This window comes from Trichosurus vulpecula, chromosome 1, assembly GCF_011100635.1.
Source record: "Trichosurus vulpecula isolate mTriVul1 chromosome 1, mTriVul1.pri, whole genome shotgun sequence".
NCBI lineage: Eukaryota > Metazoa > Chordata > Mammalia > Diprotodontia > Phalangeridae > Trichosurus > Trichosurus vulpecula.
Genome location: NC_050573.1, coordinates 177,281,684 through 177,304,390, shown reverse-complemented (window position 1 = coordinate 177,304,390; position 22,707 = coordinate 177,281,684). Strand labels below are relative to the sequence as shown.

At 39.0% G+C, this 22,707-nt stretch overlaps 1 protein-coding gene across 1 annotated transcript in view; it reads right to left on the bottom strand.

Moving 5' to 3' along the window:
- Positions 1 to 22,707, bottom strand: part of LOC118835400 (N-acetyllactosaminide beta-1,6-N-acetylglucosaminyl-transferase-like) — a 31,924-nt gene that overhangs the window by 731 nt on the left and 8,486 nt on the right. The window lies entirely within an intron of this gene.

Below are 22,707 nucleotides of genomic sequence, written 5' to 3'. Positions count from 1 at the left end.
GGGTCTATAGAATAGACCTGTGCAATAACTTGTTTATGTTGGCTAAATAATTGATGCTCCTGGTAATTTTCATGGAAAAACTCCCCTTGATTTTAAATGGGTACTGGAATAATGCTTGGAACAGAAGTTGCCACACAACTGGTGCATAATAACTTCTCCATCTAGGCTGAGTACCTTATTTGCTTAAATAATAGTTGTTTTTTTTTTTCCAAAGGTTCTCACCACCAACTTTTTGTGCTTCTAAAGAGGCAATTTCCTCTAAGACAAGAGAGGTAGCCTTTGAGGAAAATATGAGCCCAAACTATGGCAGTTAGGTGACATAGTGAATACAGTGCTGGGCCTAGAGTCAAGAAGATAGGAGTTCAAATCCAGCCTCAAACGCTTACTAGCTGTGTGGCCCTAGCCAAAGCCCACAACCTCCGTTAGCCTCAGTTTCCTCATCTGTAAAGTGGGGATAATAACAATACCTACCTTGAAGGATTGTTGTGAGGATCAAATGATATAATATTTGTGAAGTACTTAGTCTAGAGCCTGGGTACTATTATATAAATGGTTATTCCCTTCCCCACCTTCAAAATCATGCCTCTGACACAAACTGGTTGTGTACCCTAGAGGAAGACATTTACTCTCACAGCGTACCAGTTAACTCTCTAAGAGGATATATGCATTTCAGAGCAGGTGGCAACTCGCAATGGTGGAGGGATGTTCTTCACTGAGTATCCTCTATCAATGAAATCTCAGGTTTGGTTTAAAAAAAATCCTTCTTGAAACAAAACTCACATTACTTTCAACTCCTGAATTTCTCGTTTATGCTGTTTCCTTCTTTATTGCACGAAATAATGCAGGCAATATCTTCACCCAACTCATTTTTGACATTCTGGCTGTGTAGTATTATCTGGCCCTAATTGGAAACCTTTCCAAGTAGGAAATATTCCTAATGCTCTTCTCTCTACCTTTCTAACCCTGTCACTCTCTACATTTTGCATGCACTGATAATTTATTGTCTCTGTGTTTTGTAAGATTAAGAAAGGAAACAAAATATATGTCAATTCACATGGAATAGAAGAAAATGAGTATGTAATCCTAGTCGTAGAGGTGATATCAATGTCAGTGGCTTCCATTTAAATATGTATAGGTGATATCTTGCATCCTTAAGAAATTCAAACCTTGATGGAAACAAATTTATTAAAGATATCTACTTGGTTTAAAGTGGAGAAGATACTTGTTGACATTACCTTTATAATTCAAATCAAAGTATCTTGCTGGATCTTAGATTTTAGAGCTAAAAAAGCCCTCGGAGATCATCTCCCACCCACCTCCTTTTATATATGAGGGAACTGAGGCCCCAAATTGGGAAGTGACTTTCCCGAGGAGTGAATAGCAAAGCTAGGAAAATGATTTTTTTTTGAAAGCCTGAATTTTCCAAACTATCAGTCTAGCAAGTTCATTGTAGAGAGGTGGTGTGTAGCAAACAAAGCCATGGACTCAGGGTCAGGAAGATCTCAGCTCAAATCCCCATAGAGACATTTCCTAGCTGAGAGATCTTAGATCCCTTAACTTCTCAGGTTCAGTTTTCTCCATCTGTAAAATGGAGATGATAACAACCTCCTAACACTGTTCCTATGCACATCTCTAAGCACTATGTAATTGAAAACTATTACTGTTATTATTGCAGGACAATGGCCAGATCTCCATTTCACTTTTTGCATTAAACCTCTCTTTCTCACCCTTGGCCAGATTAAATCCTAACAAAACATTGCCCTAAATGAAACCATGGTAATTGAATTTTTTATTCTTATAAAGCAGAACCACATGGACAATTTGGAATTTACATTCAAAATGTACCAGTGTTAGAACTAAATGTGAAAGAAACCAAGAAAAATCCTTTCTTCCATTATTTTTCACTTTGTTTTTCATCCTTCCTTGAGTAGAGCTTTAATAGGCAAAGTAGTACTCTCCTTTCCTGCCAAATGCTTATATTTCAATATTTTTTTCTGTTTGTACTCACGCCAAAAATGTAAGATCTGATGACAAATCCTGGTGACTCTACCTCCACAATATCTCTTTTGATTATGCCTGCCTATTCTGGTTCAGTGGCTAGAGCTGTGGGCCTGGAGTCAGGAAGACCTGAGTTCAAATTTGGCCTCAAATAGTCACTAACTGTGTGACGCTGGTCAAGTCACTTAGCCTCTGTTCCCTTTAATCCACAGAAGGAAATGGCAAATCACCCCAGTACCTTTGCCAAGAAAACTTTCTACGAGGTCATGAAGAATTGGAAACAACTAATCTACTAAAGAACAGTAACAAATCTATTCTTGTTAGCATATTTCAGCTTATGACAGTTCAGGTCATCACTTCTCATCCAGATTATCAATATATCCTCCCCAACTTCCAGTGTGTCTCATCTCCAAACTATTTACCACACAGCTACCAAAATAATCTTTCTACCTGTGAAAGAATTATATGAACACAACTACAAAATATTCATTGCAGAAATAAACACACACAAATAATTAGAGATGTTCATTGCTTGTGATTGGGCTATGCCAATAGAACAAAAATGATAGATAATATTATCCAGATTAATTTTGAGTTTCCAAAAAGTTTTTTTTAGAATTAGGAAAACCCCAACAAACTTCCTTTGGAGAAACAAATGATAAATAATTTCAAAGTAGACAATAATTTTTAAAAAGGTGGAAAAGAAGGAAGTCTAGTAGTACCAGATCTCAAACTATGGTTCCAAGTAATAATAATCAAAATTATTTGATACTCATTAAAGAATAGAAAATCAAACAGATTAGGTACACAAGACTCTAAAGCAATCACACCTAGTGGCACAGTATTCAATGTCTAAGGACTCCAACAAGGTGTCCTTATTGAGCAAGGAACAAGAAACAGTAGGAAAACTGGAAGACAGTTTGGCAGAAATTAGGTTTAAAGCAATTCTTATGCCAAATAAGCTCCATATGTGACTTTAGATACAAAATACCATGTCATAATGAATTTGAACAGGAAAGGAGATACTTTTTACCACAATAGATGGAGACAATTACTTGACCAAACAAAGGATAGAGTCATAGAAGAAAAAAAATGGACTATTTTGATTTATTAAACTTTTTTATACAAACAAAATTAATGCTTTTAGAATTCAAAGGGAATCAGTGAACTGAGGGAGAAATCCAGCAAATGTCTCTGGTAAAGGTCTGATAATAAGTGCATCTAGGGAATTGATACAAACATATAAGAACAAGAGCTATTCCCCAATAGATAAATGGTCAGAGGATATGAACATAGACTTCTCAGAAGAAAGGCAGCTTATTAACAATTTGAAAAATTCCCAAACCAATATAAGAAACAAAAATTAAAGCAACCCTGAAATTCTATTTCACACTTCTCATATGGGCAAAAGATAAAGATAAGTGTTGGAGGATCTTTGGGAAAACAGGCAAACTAAAGGATTTTACTTTTGCCTTTCTTTGTATCTCCAGTGCTTAGCATAGTGCCTGGCACATAATAGGTGTTTAAGAAATGTTTATTGACTGACTCTTGATAAAGTTGTGAATTGATCCAAACATTGTGGAAAGCGATTTAAAACCATATCCTAAAAGTCTTCAAACTGTGTATACCATTTCATGGATACTCCAAAGAACTAAATTGTGCATACCACTTCATAGATACTCCAAAGAATTAAAAGAAAGGACCCATTTGTATGTATGTATGTGTTTGTGTGTATGTGTGTGTTAACAAAGAATTGGAAAAAATCAGTGGCTGTCAGTTGGGCAATGGCTGAAAAATCTTACGCTAATATTAATTTAATGGAACGCCATTGTACCACATATTTCATTTCCCACCTGGGATGCACTCATTTTGGACTTCTTTGGCTTCTCTACCTTGCCTTCTTCCAAGTATTATTCTCCCTTCACCTCCTTTTCAGCTTTCTTTTCTGTGTGGTCTTTTACCACTAGACTGTAAGCTCTTTGAGGGCAGAAACTGTCTTTTTCTTCTTTGTGTCCACAGTTTGCAGCAAATAGTAAGTGCTTAATAAATGTTTATTGAAATATTGCTGCCAGTCCTTTGCTCTTGAAGAGGACCATGGCATCAGAAAGGTGATGTCATGACTTGCAAGTGAATTGGATTTAAGTGAGGGAGGGCTGTGCAGAGTCACCAGCCTCACTTTCTCCTCTGCAGTCATCTGGGTCCAGCAGCAACATATAGATCAAGATGACTGGAGACAGCCCAGGATGCAGTGGGAGACCTTGGCCTTTTAAAGTTAAGGTCTTTACCAGGTCTCAGTTTGACTTAGGCAATGCCTCTTCAACGATTAAGCACTGCACCATTAGAAATGACTAAAGGGATGATTTAGAGAAACTGCGGGGGGCTTATATGAACTGACTAGTGAAGTTTCAGGATAACAATGTATATAATGACCACAACACCATAAAGGGAAACAACTATGACAAACTTAAGAACACTGATCAATGCAATGTCCAGTCAAGATTCCAGAAGATGGATGATGGATTATGCTTCCCAGTGCTTGGCAGAAAGGTAATAAGCCATAGGTACAGAATGAAATGCAGTGGTTGATTGTAGGTTTTTGTTCTAAAGGAAGGCTTTTATTTTTATTTGTGTGTAAGAAGGAGGGAGCACAGTTATGGGAACGTTCATGTGTATGAGAAGTAGTAATAGTGATACCAGAAAAAAAGAAGAAAAAAGAGAAATCAACTAAAATATTATACAGAGAACAGAAAGAAGTACAGAAGAGGACACAAACAAGTAGGGCAGTATTGGAAGCACCAAGTTAAATCTAAGATATACTTTAAAAGAGCCATATTATACATAAAGATTCACAGTATCCAGTCTTTTTTTCTAATCATCTTTGTATGAAGAAATTTTCTTTGGCAAGTTCACGATAATAAAAGTCAAATTAAAAAACAAAAGCAAAATTGTCTTCTTTAGTTATAGATCTGACCATGTCACTCCCCTTATCAAAAGTCTTCGTCCTCCCCAGGATGCATTGCTGACTCATTTCTTTAGGACTTTCTCTACCATGCCCCCAGTCCAGTACATTCACCACCCTTCCTTTTCAGCTCCCTTCCGCCATTGGAATATTAGAATAGAATAGAAGATTCTTGAAGTCAGGGGCTGTCTTTCTGCTTTAATTTGTATTCCCAGCACTTAGCACAATGCCAGCACACAGTAAGCCCTTAATAATTGCTTGTTGACTTGGCTTGAACCAAGGCCAAATATTTTAATCTGTGTTTATTTGTAACAGTATGAACAGTCTTTTCATTCTTGCTGAAAAATAATGGCCACAGCCAAATCAGTTACACAGTGATGTACTTGCTGAGGAGAATGAATAGCCTGGATCTCCTGTGATCTATGACTTTCACACTAATTAATTATTGGCAAGTGGTTTGACATTTTCTGCCACACTGGAGTGGTTGGCCATTTTCTGCTTCAGCTGATTTTAAAGATGAGAAAATTGATTAAATGATTCGCTCAGGGTTATACACAGCTAGAAAGTGTCTGAGGCCAGATTTGAATTCATGAAGAGGAGTCTTCCTGACTTCAGGCCTGGCACTAGCTGCTACTATGTGACCATTTATTAGCGACCATTATGGGCAAGGTATTATGCTAGATCCTAGTCTACAAAGACAAAATGAGATAGCACAGACTATGGAAGAGGGAGGGGTTAGGAATGAGGCTAAGAAGGTAGTTTGGAGCCCAGCTGTGGAGGAACTTAAAGCCAGGGGAAAGAGTTTGCATTTTATCCAGAGAAACTTGGGAAGATTTGCATGAACTGATGCAGAATAAAGTATACAGAACTAGAACAATTTCTGTGATCCCAACAATACTATAAATTACAAACAGCTTTGACAGACTAATCCTCCATGATTCCAGAAGACAGACGATGTCACCTACCTCCTGACAGAGACATGATCGGATACAAGATACAAAATAAGACATACATTTCTGGGCATGAACCATGTGGGAATTTCTTTTGTTTGACTTTGCATAGTTGTTATGAGGGGTTTGCTTTTACCTTTAATGGGAAAGTGGGTGGAGTGGAAAATTAAAATGGGATCAAAAAATCAGAAAATCTAAGTCTGGCTTTACTTCTTACTAGCTCTGAGTCTCTTAGAGACTCAGTTTCTTTTTTTTTTCCTAAAGTAGGGTTTTAATATCTGCACTACAGTACCTACCTTCACTTAAGGTTATTGTGATAATCAAATAAAATCACACATGCACATAACACATGTATATATGCATATGTGTGTGTATGTATGTATATATGTATGTATATATATGTTAACTCCATAAGTTATAGAATGCTACACAAATATTGGCTGTTATTATTGTACCCATTTCCACATCTCCATTCCCACTCTTTCTCACCACTCACTCACATGCACACACACTTGATCGGCCTATTCTAATAGCTTTGAGTGTTAAAAGCTCTTTATAGGTTAGCTTTCCTCTGGCTGTTTCTCTTAACATAGGGAGGGTGACCTGTCATCCTTTAGACTCCCGTAGTTATCTTACATCTCTTTTCTCATAGGAGAATGTAAAAGTGCTGCTTGCAGCTGCTATGGAGGTATAAGGTCAGTAACACCAGCACGCAGGAGGGCTGCTAGCACAGGTTCTTTGATCTACTTTTCTAAGGAAAGCAACTTTAAGGGGTTTACAATCTCACTTTACTTAAACATACTCAAACATTAGTTCAGAGGAAAAAGTCAGCACCCCGAACTTCAGAGAAAACACAAACAGAAATTACAAGCAGAAATTATATAAACAGAGCAACTAACACAAATCAGTATATAGGGCTTCTCTCTATCCATTGCAATACAAACATCGTGACCAAAGAGAGAAGCACCAACATCTAGGTTCTCAAAGGGGCGGGGCTCCTTAACACCTACTCAGAGTCTCATCTGGCCAAATAATGGCAAACACTCATCCAATGTGTGAGCCTCCAAGGCGAAATACTAACCTCAGAGTATATATATATACTTCTTCAGGGTCAGAGGGCATCACAACCATGTAACTCAAACCCACATGACTTAGGCTTTCTTGTGACTTAAGCAGGTCATCAAAGACTCTTGATTCAATCAAAGGCAAGGCTCAATCAAAGGCACTTGATTGCCTTAGTGCTGAGAAGCACTCCAAAAGAAAAAACAGTGAAAAGTCCCACTTTGCTTGCCATTACAGAGAACTGGGCAGTCCAGATTTGGCTGCTTGGTTCTTCCTAGGAGTTCATACTATACTAAAATCCTTCATTAAGAGAGAAGAATGAAGGCAATGGATAAAAGTTGACTTCCCTGAGCTTCTTCTGGCTGCTTTGTTTGTCATTTTTGAGATTCCTTGTTAGCATAAAGTTATCTTGCATAAATCTACTTATTAAATGAAAATTTCCCTGCAAGTTTTATCTTAGCTTTTGCCTTTATTGCTTCAGAAGTCTTTATTGTCAGTACATTAATCAAGGACAATATCTACTTTCTTCATTAAAAATTAGGATAACCTGTTTTATGATTATAAGAGCCTAGATAGATAAAGCCAACATAGATAAAGATAATTCAAGAACACCTTCAGAGGATCATAAATCTAGAAGTAGAAGGGACCTTAGAGGCCATTAAGTCCAACTCCCACATTTAACAGATGAGGAAACTGAGACCCAGAGAGGTTAAATAATCTGCCCAGGGTCATAAAGCTTGTAAGCATCTGAACTCAGATCTTCTTGATTCCAAGTCCAACATTCTAGTACTGCTATACCTATTGGTTTGCCTGATGACTTCAGCATTTTCAGGTCTGGCTATATAAAGCTTGGTTCAATGTGCTGTCCTTAATAAATTGACTCTTGTAGGATCATAGCTTTGGAACAGGAAGGTATCTTAAAAGTCATCTGATTCAACCCCCTTGATTTTATATTTGAGGAACCTGAGCCATAAGGGTATTAAGTGATATGGCCAAGGTCACATAGGTAGCAAAGTGGAGAACCATAGATTTGAATCTAGGTCCTTTGATTCCAGAGCCAATATTCTTTTTACTACACCCCGATGCCCCCTTACTCTCATTGTTTAAAACTGGAAGCATAACCAAAGACGCATCCATAGCCACGTGCCCTCTGAAGGTTAACACTTATAAACAGAAAGGGGACAGTCCTGGTCATCTTTAAGCCATAAGGTTCAGAACCATATAGAACCGATCCTCTTTGGTTTACTTTCAGGAAATAGGAATAGGAATGTTCTATTAACTTACTGTACAATCTTGGAAAACTCACTTAAGCTTTCTAGGTTTCATTTATGTCATATGTAAATTAGGGAAGTTGGACTAAATATTCTCCAAGGTGCCTTCTGTTTCTAACATTTTATGGTTCTGAGGTTCCAATATATATGCTGGGCATTTAGGGGATACAAAAATGTGTAAGATATGATTACCCCTACTCTCAAGGAGCTTGGGAGAATAGTCTGTTTGAATGAAGGAAGGAAACAAGCATTTTTTAAGCACCTAGCATCTGCCGGGTGCTGTGCTAAACATTTTACAAATATCATCTCATTTGATCCTCACAACACTCCTGGGAGGCAAATTGTATTATTATCTTCATTTTACTGATGAGGAAACTGAGCCAAACATAATTTAAATGACTTACCTAGGTCGCATAACTAGTGAGTGTCTGAGACTGGATCTGAACTGAAATCTTCCTGACTCAAGACCCAGTACTCTGTCTACTATGCCACCTAGCATAGGTGATTTGGGGAGACGAGCTGCTGTTTATGTTATGTTATGAAGACATAAACAGCAATACGAAGCAATAGTTTAATTGCCAAAGGAGTTGTACAGATTTGAGAGGAGAAGAGGTCAGATTAGTTGGGATCTGAGCTGGGTAAGTTTGGCTTCATAGACATAAGTGAGGAGGGCACTCTTTGGAGTGGGTGTTGAAATAATGGTAATAAAAGCAGAAAAGCAAGAAAGTTCAATGCCAGGGTACTCCCATGGAGGAAGAGTTGAGTTTTTCATTTTCTTCAGTATGGCAGCTTTGAAACCAATCAGCCACTGCACCTATCTGATAGTGTTGGTTGTTTGGTTGTTGTCCTTCTTGAAGAGGACCAAAATGACATCACTATGTTGGGGTCAAGGACAGTGTGTTTTGCTCTGGCTGATCAGACCAAAACAAGCTTGGGAGGTTCTACCAAAGGTCAGGCACAAATAGTTTATATGAACATGTGGAGTGGAGATGGCTCTAAATTTGTACATCTCAATTTATTTTGAGCACAGCACTTTTTTTGAAGTGGGCATGCCATGCTGGACAATCCTATGCCCAGTGTCTCCCATGTCTGAGAATCAATTCCAAAGTTTATCAGAAAGACCTTGAGAGTGTCTTTGTATCACTTCTTCCGACCTCCAGGTGAATGCTCGCCTTGTGTGAGTTCTCTGAATGTCTTTTAGGAAAACATACATTTGGCATTTGAATAAAGTGGCCAGCCTATTGGAGTTGGGTTTTCTGCAGTAGATAGTGTTATTCAAAGTGTCCAAAGCCATCTGGGCATTTGTAAAGTGCATAGACCAGTGAGCATTAGGCATGAAAGTTGATTATTTGGTCAGAGCAATTCTCTGATATAGTGTCAGTGCTTCTATCATCTCACCTGGGTAGGTACTCCTTGAAGTTATGGAGGCCAAAACTCCTTCATACCTTAGTTCATAGGATTTAGAAGTAGGAGAGACCTTATAGATCATGAGGTCTAATTTGAGTGACTTCTACAAGATTGAAGCATTCAATTAAAAGTGGTAATGTTTGTTAAAATTTACATTTACATGGCGGAGCCAAGATGGTGGCTGGTAAGCAGGGACTAGAGTGAGCTCCGTACTGAGTCCCTCCAAAAACCTATAAAAAATGGCTCTGAACCAATTCTAGAACGGCAGAACCCACAGAACAGCAGAGGGAAGCAGGGCTCCAGCCCAGGACAGCTTCGATGGTCTCTGGGTGAGGTCTATTCCACACGGAGCTGGGAGCTGGGAGCTGGGAACAGAGTGGAGCAGAGCCCAGCCTGAGTGGCGTGGAACAACCAAACTTGGAGTCGGGTGGAGGGGGCTCCTAGCGCCCTGAATATGTGAGCTGCGGCAGTTACCAGGCCCCTCGACCCACAAACACCAAAGACTGCAGAGAAGGTTAGTGGGAAAAGCTGTGGGAGTGGAAGGAGTTCGCGGTTTGGCTTCCAGCCCCGGGGGCAGCAGAGGTGGGGTAGCTACAGTTGCTGCTGCTTCTGGCCCCAGGCCCACCTGGTGGGAGGAATTAAGTGGCAGATCAGAGCAGGAGTGCACCAGCCTGCTGAAGATCTAAGCCCAGCCCGGGCTGGGGGTTCTTGGGGAAGGAGTAGTGCGGGTCTGACAGAGCTGGCATCTCCCCCCCAAACGTGGAACATAGAACTTGTTAGTCTACAAGCAGTCATACCCCACTGAAAAACTCAAGGGTCAAGTTAGTTGGTTGGGAATATGGCCAGGCAGCGAAAACGCGCCCAGATTCAGTCTCAGACTTTGGATTCTTTCTTTGGTGACAAAGAAGACCAAAACATACAGCCTAAAGAAGACAACAAAGTCATAGAGCCTACAACCAAAGCCTCCAAGAAAAACATGAACTGGCCCCAGGCCATAGAAGAACTCAAAAAGGATTTGGAAAAGCAAGTTAGAGAAGTAGAGGAAAAATTGGGAAGAGAAATGAGAAGGATGCAAGAAAACCATGAAAAACAAGTCAATGACTTGCTAAAGGAGACCCAAAAAAATACTGAAAAATACACTGAAGAAAACAGCACCTTCAATAACAGACTAACTCAAATGGCAAAAGAGCTCCAAAAAGCCAATGAGGAGAAGAATGCCTTGAAAGGCAGAATTAGCCAAATGGAAAAGGAGGTCCAAAAGACCACTGAAGAAAATACTACTTTAAAAATTAGATTGGGGCAAGTGGAAGCTAGTGACTTTATGAGAAATCAGGATATTATAAAACAGAACCAAAGGAATGAAAAAATGGAAGACAATGTGAAATATCTCCTTGGAAAAACCACTGACCTGGAAAATAGATCCAGGAGAGATAATTTAAAAATTATTGGACTACCTGAAAGCCATGATCAAAAAAAGAGCCTAGATACCATCTTCTAGGAAATTATCAAGGAGAACTGCCCTGATATTCTAGAGCCACAGGGCAAAATAGAAATTGAAAGAATCCATCGATCGCCTCCTCAAATAGATCCCAAAAAGAAATCTCCTAGGAATATTGTTGCCAAATTCCAGAGCTCCCAGATTAAGGAGAAAATACTGCAAGCAGCCAGAAAGAAACAATTTGAGTACTGTGGAAACATAATCAGAATAATCCAAGATCTGGCTGCTTCTACATTAAGAGATCGAAGGGCTTGGAATGCGATATTCCAGAGGTCAATGGAGCTAGGATTAAAACCTAGAATCACCTACCCAGCAAAACTGAGTGCTCCAAGGCACTCCAAGGCAGACTTTGGATTCTTTCTTTGGTGACAAAGAAGACCAAAACATACAGCCTAAAGAAGACAACAACAGCTCCAAGGCAAAATATGGATTTTCAATAAAATAGAGGACTTTCAAGCTTTCTCAGTGAAAAGACCAGAACTGAATAGAAAATTTGACTTTCAAACACAAGAATCAAGAGAAGCATGAAAAGGTAATCAAGAAACGGAAATTGCAAGGGACTTACTAAAGTAGAACTGTTTTGTGTACATTTCTACATGGAAAGATGATGTATATGATTCATGAGACCTCAGTATTAGGGTAGTTGAAGGGAATATGCATATATATATATATGTTTATGTATATATATAAGTGAATGTGTATGTATGTATATATCTATGTGTATATGTATGTATGTGTATGTATGTGTATATATATATGTGTGTGTTTATATATGTATATATATATATATATGTAAAAGAGAGAGAGCAGACACAGGGTGAGTTGAAGATGAAGGGAAGATATCTAAAAGAAATAAAATGAAATTAAGGGATGAGAGAGCAACATACTGAGAGAGGGAGATAGGGAGAGATAGAATGGGGTGGATTATCTCGCATAAAGGTGGCAAGAAGAAGCAGTTCTGTGGGAGGAGGGGAAAGGGCAGGTGAGGGGCGAATGAGTGAACCTTGCTCTCATCAGATTTGGCCTGAGGGGGAATACCATACATACTCAGTTGGGTATCTTACCCCACAGGAAAGAAGAGGGAGGAAGATAAAAAAAAAATAAAAGGGGGGGGATGATGGAGGGGAGGGCAGATGGGGGTGGAGGTAATCAAAACAAACACTTTGGAAAGGGGACAGGGTCAAGGGAGAAAATTCAATAAAGTGGGATGGGTTGGGAAGGAGCAAAATGTAGTTAGCCTTTCACAACATGAGTATTGTGGAAGGGTTATACATAATGATACATGTGTGGCCTAGGTTGAATTGCTCGACTTCTTAGGGAGGGTGGGTAGGAAGGGAAGAGGGGAGAGAATTTGGAACTCAAAGTTTTAAAAACAGATGTTCAAAAAAAAAAAGTTTTTGGCATGCAACTAAAAAATAAGATACACAGGCAATGGGGCGTAGAAATTTATCTTGCCCTACAAGAAAGGAAGGGAAAAGGGTATGAGAGGGGAGGGGGGTGATAGAGGGGAGGGCTGACTGGGGAACAGGGCAACCAGAATATATGCCATCTTGGAGTGGGGGGGAGGGTAGAAATGGGGAGAAAATTTGTAATTCAAACTGTTGTGAAAATCAAGGCTGAAAACCAAATATGTTAAATAAATAAATTTAAATTAAAACTTCAAAAAAAATTTACATTTACACTACCTAAGTGGCTATCCAAGATGCCTTACAGTTAATTGACAAAAGAAATTGTCATTGGCTGGGAGTAGCACTCTAGGTTTCTTGTCTCACTGGAAAATTTTAGCTGCCCAGAAAGGCCAACTGCCGTGATCTTCAGCAAATTATGCTTTTTTATACTGTATGTTAGACTCAGAATATCACAGATCTAGAGTTCAAAGGGGCTTCAAAAGTCAACTAGTCAAACCCCCTCATTTTACAGATTTACAGAATTGAGTCTCAGGAAGCTTTTATAATTTGCCTAAGAGTATCCATGAAGTAAATGTCAGGGGCATGATTTGAACCTCTATCTATAAAGCTAATGTTCCTTCCACTGTACCAACTTCTTCTACCTTCTAAATTCACCTAGATATAATGAAGTGTGACTATAGTAACATTTATTTTTCTGCCTTCCTTCATTCCTATTTATTTTGCTTAATTGCCTATGCCAGTGTGAAATCTCATGTGTTTCTGGGCATATTCTAGACCTTGTGGTACAATGGGAAGGATACTAGTTATGGAGTCTGAAAAGCTGGATTCAAATTCTGCTTTTTGATATCTACAACCTGTGTGATCTAGGATGAGATAACTTCCCTGGTTCTCGGTTTCCTCAATCATAAAGTGAGGGGGCTGAAGTGAATGGTTTTTGAGGTCCATTGTATTTCTAGATATAGAACCCAATGATGTAGAAGTCTCAATTAATCACCATTCTCATATGGAAGGGCAGGTAGGAAAATTGATTTTCATAAATTTGAAGGGAAAATCTTTTAAATTCATGAAGTCAAAGAATGAGAAAAGTACATTTTGTAGGGATGGCAGGCTTCAGACAAACATAAATAATTTGTCAGATAAGAACTAAAATCTGAGGTTATTTAGCTGAATGTGATTAAGATTAGACTCATTCTTATGATTTATGATTTCTCTGGAATAGTTCTGTGTTGGAAGACAATTTTAATGGAACTCTTGTCAGAGTTACTGAAGCAGGTCAGATGACTCAGGGTTGGTTGGTTTGTTTGTTTTCCCCCCTAATTGCAGATTATAGGGAACTTTTCCAGAGGTAATAAGAGCTTTTACACATACGATTCAGAGAAATGTTGGCAATGGTGGTAATCACACCCCCATTTTAACAGCTAAATGATTCCATTGTCTCTGTCTAGATAACTTATAAATGAAAACCTACGAACTTAACTCTTTGATTATGTTGATGATAACTCCAAGTAACAGCTTTTCTTAACGACTGATGTATATCAGTGGAACCCTTTCCAGGAGATCATTGGGGAGAATCCAACTCCTCCTGGGGCCCAATTACTTGACTTTCCACACTAGTTCAGCTAATTGCCAAAGGAGCAGGTATGAGTCAGTGCATCTCCCAAATTGGCTGAAAGGCTCCAAAACATTTTTTTCAGCTCTCACCTAAAGGCTTAAAAACTTTGCATGTAAAATTTGCAGGGAATTTTCAAGGCAAATCCTGTTATTCTGAATTTTCAAGGTAAATCCCCTCCCCAAGCTGAAAGTGATTCATTTCTTCCTCCTCAAATTTCTCATAACACTATGTCTAGACTTCTCTTTTACAATTATCAGAGTCTGCCTAAGAGACAGCAACAGTTCTTTTCGAGCATGTCTTAATTTCCTTCTCTTAATTATAAGTTCCATGAGGGTTGGGTCTAGGTTCTTATTCTTCCTTTTGTCCCCAGCCCTTCAACATAGTGTCTTGCACATAACAGGTAGTTAACAAATGTGAATGGTGTGGCATGACTCGTCACAGAGGCTTAGGATTGAACTGAATGGTACTGAATTGAATTACCTGCCTCAGTGGAAAGTAAAGCTAAGTTTATGAAAAGCACATTTATTTTTGACTGAGGAAAGTTACCATGCAAACACTCTCTGAATGATGAATGATGTTAGGCAAATATTTGCAAAGAACTATGTACCAGGCAAAGCAAATAAACAAAAGCAGTGAGGCAAAAGCAATTCACCACAGTGAATGCTCTAGAAACATGAGTAGTCGTAGGAGTTTGGAAACCATGGTCAAGTTTTCAGTGATTCTAATACAAAGTTCTAAAAAAATGTAGAGGTTGTTACTTAGGAAATGGTGAACAATAACGAAGATTCTACTGCTACTTGACCATGCCTACATCATAGCCAACAAATATTTGGGGAAGGCATTTACCAGGGCATATGGATTTTCACATGAAAAACTAGTTCTGATATGAATTGTTTTTACCAACATGTTTCTTTCCACTGAGTGAGTTCAGCCAATAATCTCCATATATAGTATATATGGCTTAAGTGAAAGCGTTATAAATAAAAGCTTTTTGCTTCTACCATTGGCCCACACCTAGTCTAATCTTATAATATACATTAGAGAATAAGAAAAAAAATGCTTTGAATGAATAGGGCAGTGTGATGTGGGGGAAAGCCCCCCCATATTTGGAGTCTGAAAGTCTGGGTTCGAATCCCAACTCCAGTATTAACTATGGCGGATGACAGTGGGCAAGGCAATTAGGTGGCAAAACGGAGAGAGTGTCCTACTTGGAGTTGGTTCAAATCTTGCCTCAGACATTTACTAGCTGTGTGACTGTTGGAAGGTTACCTAACCTCTCTCAGCTTCAGTTTCTTCATGTATAAAAGGGAGAGAATAATAGCATATACCACAACATAGGTTTTTTATGAATATTAAATCAAATGTGATGATACATATAAGGTACTTTGTATATCTTAAGCTATATAAGTATTAGTTATTATTACTATTATTAACTTTTCTGAACCTCAGTTTCTCATCTGTAAAATGGGGATAATACCTACATTACTCTACCTCCCAGAGTGGTTATGATGAATATACTTCATAAAACATAAAATACTATGCAAGTGGGAACTGTTATTATTATTTTTGGAATCCTTGATTCAAGTTCCTTAACTGTGACTCTGAGTGCTTCTCAGCTCATAATTAAGGGCCTGATTTGACCCCTGGGCAAAGAGGAGGAGAGTGGCTTTATACAGTGAGCAAACCCAATGACATTGTTAGTGGACAGAGAGAAAATCCCTCTCTCATTTTTCTCCCCAATCTGCTTCTCAGAATCATGCTTTTAAAATGTGAAGAACAAAATACATATGATTATAAAGGAAATCAATTATATCAAAATACAGTTATCAAAATTTTTATAAGGACAAGTTCATGTGGACTCTGAAATCTATGTGGACTCCAGGTTAAGAACCTCTACTCTATTCCAAGGAGGGAGAGAAAAGCAAAAATATGAGCACTTGTACCTTGGAAAAAGGCAAAAGCTACACATCAGGGCTAGATTCATTATTTTGTTGATTGTCTGTAGTAGACAAGAAATGATTCCAATTAAATGTAAAAGTGTGTCTTGCATACATTTCTTTTCCTAGAAAACTGGTTGTTAAACATCTACTTGCATATTGCTGGATGTATACAAACACAGGCAACTAGAACACCAGGTGAGGGGTGGGGCAGCTAGGTGATGCAGTGGATAGAGTGTCCAGCCTGGAGTCAGGAAGACCTGAGTTCAAATCTGGCCTCAGATACTTACTGGTTGCATGATCTTGGGAAGGTCATTTAACCCTGTTTGTCTTAGTTTCCTCATCTGTAAAACGAGTTGAAGAAGGAAATGGTAAACCACTCCAGTATCTTTGTCAAGGAAACCCCAAAGGGGTCGTGAAGAGTTAGGCATGACTGAAGCAACTGCATAAGAACAACAAGGAACACAAGGAAGGGTGGAGAGAGAGAGACCTGCCCAGGATGCAGGCTTCCCCTACTGTGCCATTTCCCTCAGATGCCCAAATGTGATGATTATGACCATGTTGACCACCTACTAGAAGTAGAATACATTTTCTTCCATCCTACCAACTTTCCTTCATTGTCCATTAGTGGAGTAAAAAGAGGGCTACATTGGGGGTCAAGAGACTCTCTGACATTTACGAGATGTGTGACCATAGGCAAGTCACCTAACCTCTCTGAACCTCACTGCACTCCTCTGTCTTGCCTCGACCTGTGATTTCATTGATTTCTCATTGACAAAATGGAAGCAAATTTACTTTCATTCTCTGTCTTACAGGGTTGCAAGAGAAACACTCTGTAAAATCTTCAAAAATTACAGAAATGAGAGCTGTTGCTGGTACCACCCAATGTAATTCTCCTCCTTAAGAATTCCATTTCTAGGCTGGCTTCATGGCTTCTGTCTCTCTATATCCATTCCCCAAATCTAAAGTAGCCTCATTTTTCAGTAGCTTTTGTCAAAAGAATGGGCTGTCTGAGAGCCAGTCAACCTTCCTTCTTTTACTCAAGTCTTCTCGCTGAGTTGGGTGTCTGCCATAGAGGGACATGGGAGAACCTACACATAAAGTGTTGAGAACCTAGACATGAAGTGTTACCTTAGCCTGGAATATTGATTGCTGGGATACTGAAAGTGAAGGTTTCTGACCAGTCTCAGGCACCAGAAGAAGGATCTAGTAGTTAAACTGTACTAAATGAAATCCCTGAAAACCATTTGGAATGACTGTATTCATAAGAGCCCTGTCACATTGGTACTGGTCTAATCTGCACATGCCAATAAAACCAAACCACCTCTTTTACATATGGCTGCTTTCTTTGCACCATCTGGGAGCCCATGGGCCATCTGTTCAGCACCCCTTCCCCCCATTTAAATTGGTTTTTATTTCTTTAAAACAGCACAGTCATTTCCAGATCCAGTCCCTGAAACCCCCAATGAAACTTGCCTTATAATAAAAGAAATCAAGTAAGCAAAACAAATCAATACAAATCGTGCATGATAGGATATGTAGCTCTTTTCGTCTCTAGTACTCTTTAACAAAATGGTGGAAGTGCTTCCTAATCTCGCCTCCTAGGTCAAGATTGGTCACTACAAGTTATTTTTCCCTTCGCATTAATACAGTCTTTGTATATGCCACTCTACCTCTGTTTCTTGATTCCGCATCAGTTCCTTACTTCAAGTTTCTCCTTTCTCTAACCTACCTTCCACACAGTTGCCAAAATGATTTTCCTCAAGTTCCAATTTGACCTTGTCAAGCCCCTTACTCATTAAACTCAAATATAAACTTCTCCATTTCACATTTCAAGCCCATCACAACCAGACCCCAATCTACCTTAATAGGCTTATTCAATATTACTCCCCTTCTTGCATTCTATAGGTCAGACTAACTGGCTTTCTTGCTGTATCTCACATAAGATTCTTGATATCTACCTCCATGCTTTTGCATTGGCTTCCCTCCATGCCTGGAATATTCTCTCTCCTCACCTCTGACCCCTTGTTTCCCTCAAGACTCATCTAAAGGACAATCTTCTATATGAAACCTTATCTTACCAATCCTTCTCCCTCCCATCCTAGTGACCTTCCTCCCAATTGTTTTTGTTATAGTTCAGTTGTTTCAGTCATGTCTTCATGACCCTATTTGGGATTTTCTTGGCAAAGACCCTGGAGTGGTTTGCCATTTCCTTCTCCAGTCCATCTTATAGATGAGGAAACTAAGGCAAATAGGGTTAAGTGACTTGTCCAGGGTCATACAGCTAGTAAGAGCCTGAGGCCAGATTTGAACTCAGGAAGATGAGTCTTCCCGACTCCAGGCTTGGAACTGTGTCCACTGTGCCACCTAGCCACCCCCTACAGTCCCTAGCAAGCCACATGCCCCACCTCCCAAATTACCTTGTAATTATTTTGTATATATCCTACATATATTTATGTACATATTGTCTTCCAAGAGATAATATAAGCTCTCTAAGGGCCAGGACTTTTATTTTTTTGCTATGTGTCTAGCACATAGCATACACTTAATGTTTATTGGTTGAGTTCATGCAAATCTTGTTTCTTTAAATTCCTTATTTTTTTTGTTTCTTACAGTGAAATAATATGCCATAATATGATAATATGAGACATTATATTGTTAGTAATATTAATATCTCACAATTTGTTTAGCTATTCCCCCAGTTGGTGGAAATACATTGTTTCCAGTTTTTTTTTTCTTATTTCACCAAAAGCAGCACCCTTCCCCAAACAAGATTACGTTTGTAAAGTGCTTACTTAGCACAGTGCCTGGAACGAACATAGAAGGCACTATATAAATGCTAGCTATGATTATAATTGTTCCTTCCAGATTCTGTAAACACCTACACACCTGGTAACTATTGAGAATTCATGTCATTAAAATGAAAGGGACTTAGTCCTTTTCTGGGGTCTGGTTCTGTTACTAGGATGAGGCCTCAGGATAGGAATTTCTATCAAAGCCAACAGTTCTCCAATTTCCGCTTTTTAAAAAAATGACATTATTTTGCTGGGATCATAAGATTTGGAGGTGAGACACTTGAGAATATTGAATCCAAAACCGCCATTGCACAGATGAGGAAACTCAGGCCTAAAGAGTGAAAAATTATTTTTTCAAGGTCACGCAGGTGGTGTCAGCAGAGCTGAAATTTGAATTTGAGTAGTATAATTGTAGATTTAAAGTTGGTAGGGACCTCAGAGGTTATTTCCTTTGATTCCTTGTCTTTTAGATGCAGAAACGGAACCTCAGAGGTGTTAAGCGATTTGCCCAAGGTCACAAAGATGGTAAGTGACAGAGCCTGCATTTGAACCCAGGTGTCTTGACTTCCAATCCCATGTTTCTTTTTCTTCTTCTGCACTACAGCTGCCTCCTCCCACATCTCAAACTCATGTCCCATAGACACCTTAAATTCAACCTTTGAAAAACTGAATTCATTATCTTTCCCTCCTCCAGCCCCTCCCCAATTCCTGACTTCTTTATCACTGTGGAGGGTACCGCCATCCTCCCAGTCACCCACGCTCAAAAGCTATCTGTCATACCTGCTTCCTCACTGTCTTATCCTCTGTAATGAATCTATTGCCAAATTCTATTCATTTTATCTAATATCTCTCAAATATGGTCCCTTCTCTCCTGTAACGCTGCCACCACCCTAATGAAGGCTCTCATCACCTCATGCCTGAATTATTGCAATAACCTGTTGGTACACCTGCCTGGCTCAAGTCTCTCCTTATTCCAGTCCAGCCTGCACTCAACCGTCAAAGTGATCTTCCTAAAGCACAGGTCTGACTAGGTCACTCCCCTAGTCAATAAACTCCAGTTGCTCCCTCTCACCTCCAGGATGAAATATAAAATCTTCTATTTTGCATTCAAAGCTCTTCTTAACCCAGCCCCCTCCTATCTTTCCAGTTTTCTTATACCTTACTCCCTGACATGTTGTCTATAATCCAGTGTCACTGACCTCTTTGCTGTTCCTTGAATAAGACTCATTCCACCTCCTGAATATGAGCATTTACTCTGGCTATCCCCAATGCCTGGCCTGCTCTCCTTCCTCATCTCTGCCTCCTGGCTTCCTTCAAGTCCCAGCTAAAAGCCCCTAACTATGGACAAATGACAACCTCTCTGAAACTCAGGTTTCCTTTTCTACAAAAGAACTGGCTTGGATTTGATGGCCTTTATAATCCCTTCCAGCTTTTAAATCTTTGACCCTGTAACTGTTGAGGTCAGGAACCACATCTTAGTCTGTGCCACAACACTCAGTACAATGCTTTCCAACAGGAAAGTTTAATAAATGGTTGTGGGATGGATGTGGAGTGAAACTTTGGGACCCAGAATTCCACCATAGTTTTCTTTATTATTTTTGTTGGTGTTTACTTATTTGCTGTTTGAATCAGAGCTAATTGTAAAAGTTTTGCACTCAGGAGACAGGAAACTGAGATAAAGGTTGGGCTTTGTTATTGGATCATGAGTTGAGGTTAGGTAATTATATATCTGCAAAGTAGATATTTCATCTTTATGCCTGCCTTGAGGCAAGGATGCCCCGGTTTGGTGTGTATGGAGAGGTTTTACACTTTCAGGCCATTAAAAGGGACCCATCTGGCTCCATAAGTGACTGGTGAAATCTGGGCTTGGGAAGGATGAGTTATTTCTGAGAACTGAGCAATTACATTAGGAATTCAAGCCAAGGCCAAAGAAAACACTTCTTGCCTCAATCATTTGAATATTTCAAATGAAAGCTTTTGTTTTGGTCTGAGTTATCTAGACTCTTAATGGAGTTCTCTGCTTTGCTAACCTTTGCTGGAGTTTTCCAGTTTCAGTGCAAAGGGGCACTGAGATACATTTACACTAGAGTTAGCTGCTGAGAGTCTTTCATTAATGCATTTGGAACTAATAATGATAGCTACCATTTAAATAATGCCTTTTAAGTTTTGTAAAGCACTTTTACATAAGTAGTCAGTCAACAGCATTTATTAAGCACCTATTTACTCTGCCAGGTACAGAGCTAAGCCTAGAGATACAAAGGCAGGCACAAGACAGTCATGCTCTGAAAGAGTTCATGGTCTAATGGGGAGAAAACAGGCAAAAACTATACACATGCAAGATATATAAAGGATAAACCAGATATGGTTGCAGAGGACATTAAGGGGGACTGAGATTTTTTTTTGCATTTATATCACCTCATTTGACTTGATTCTCCCAACAGCCCTGATAAGGTAAATGCTACTATGATGTCCATTTTAGGGATAAGGAAATTGAAGCAGACAAAAGTTAGGTATCTTGTCCAGGCTGGACTTGAACCCAGGTTCTCTGATTTCACATCCATTGCCTTTTCTACTGTTCCACACTGCCTGCTTACAAGGGAGGGATTTTTTTTTTCTCTTTTTTGAAGAGGTGGGGCTGGAGAGAGCAGGAAAAGGTAGTAATAATGCATTATTTAAAGGAAGAAAAGAAAGAAGAGTTAATGAATCATTTTCAAAGGTCTTTTTTGAGTTTATATTTTAATGGTGGAAATAACATGTAAATAACTTGGCACATACAAGGATCCTTCAACCACTCCAAGACTGTTTAATGTTTTATGTTGTTTGATATGTGGCATTACAAAAATAATTTTAGATTATTCAGAAAAAAGGTCTCTTTTACTAGAATAAGATATCACAGAATCTTGGAGCTGGAAGATAATTCACAGGCCATCTTGGCTAATTTTGAAAAGTAATCTTCTCTAAAATTCCCCAACAAGTGGTTATCCATCTTCCACTTAATGTCTTCCTAGGATGGGAAATCCTCTGCTTCTGAAGATATCCCATCATACTTTTTAGACAGTAATAATTTTAGGAAGGTTTTCCATCTATCCAGTTGAAATCTGCCTCTGTAACACCCACAAGCTGCTCCAAGTTCTTCTCTCTGGGGCCAAGAAGAAGACATATAATCCCCCTTCCATATATGACAGCCATTCAAATATTTGAAGAACACAATATGTCTGTATCTCCTCCCCTAACCTTACCCTCTCCTCCCCCTCTATTTTCCAGGCTAAATGATCCCTAGTTCTTTCTACTGAACATCGTATAGCATGGTGTCTAATTTTCATCATCCTGGAGTTTATCAATGTTCTTACTCAAATATGGTGCTCAGGATAAAACACAAGACATGGGACGAGGTCTGACAAGAACAGAGTATAGAGTATATATTCAGCTTACAAAATTAAAAAAAAAAACATGCCTCCATTCCATGGTTCCTTTTATAGTAGGATTGCTTTTTGAACCGGGCCAGAATTTAGTTCTCATAAAGTGAACTTCTTTGCCCCTCTGAAAGACATTTTCTGGGAGCCAAAGGGAATATTGTCTTTATATCTAGAAAAATGTTTTTATGTACATGTAGTACTTTCTTCTCCCTTTTGGCCGTTATACTCAGTGTAAGTGAAAGAAACTTGGCCAGGCTCAAGGCTTTTAGAGGTGAAAGAATGCGGTGTTCCACACCTAAGAACATACAACTGGGAAAGTGTGACTAAACAAGGCGTAGCAGAGTTTCTAGTTTCTAGTTTTATCTCTAGAGTTTCTAGCTACCAAACACTTGT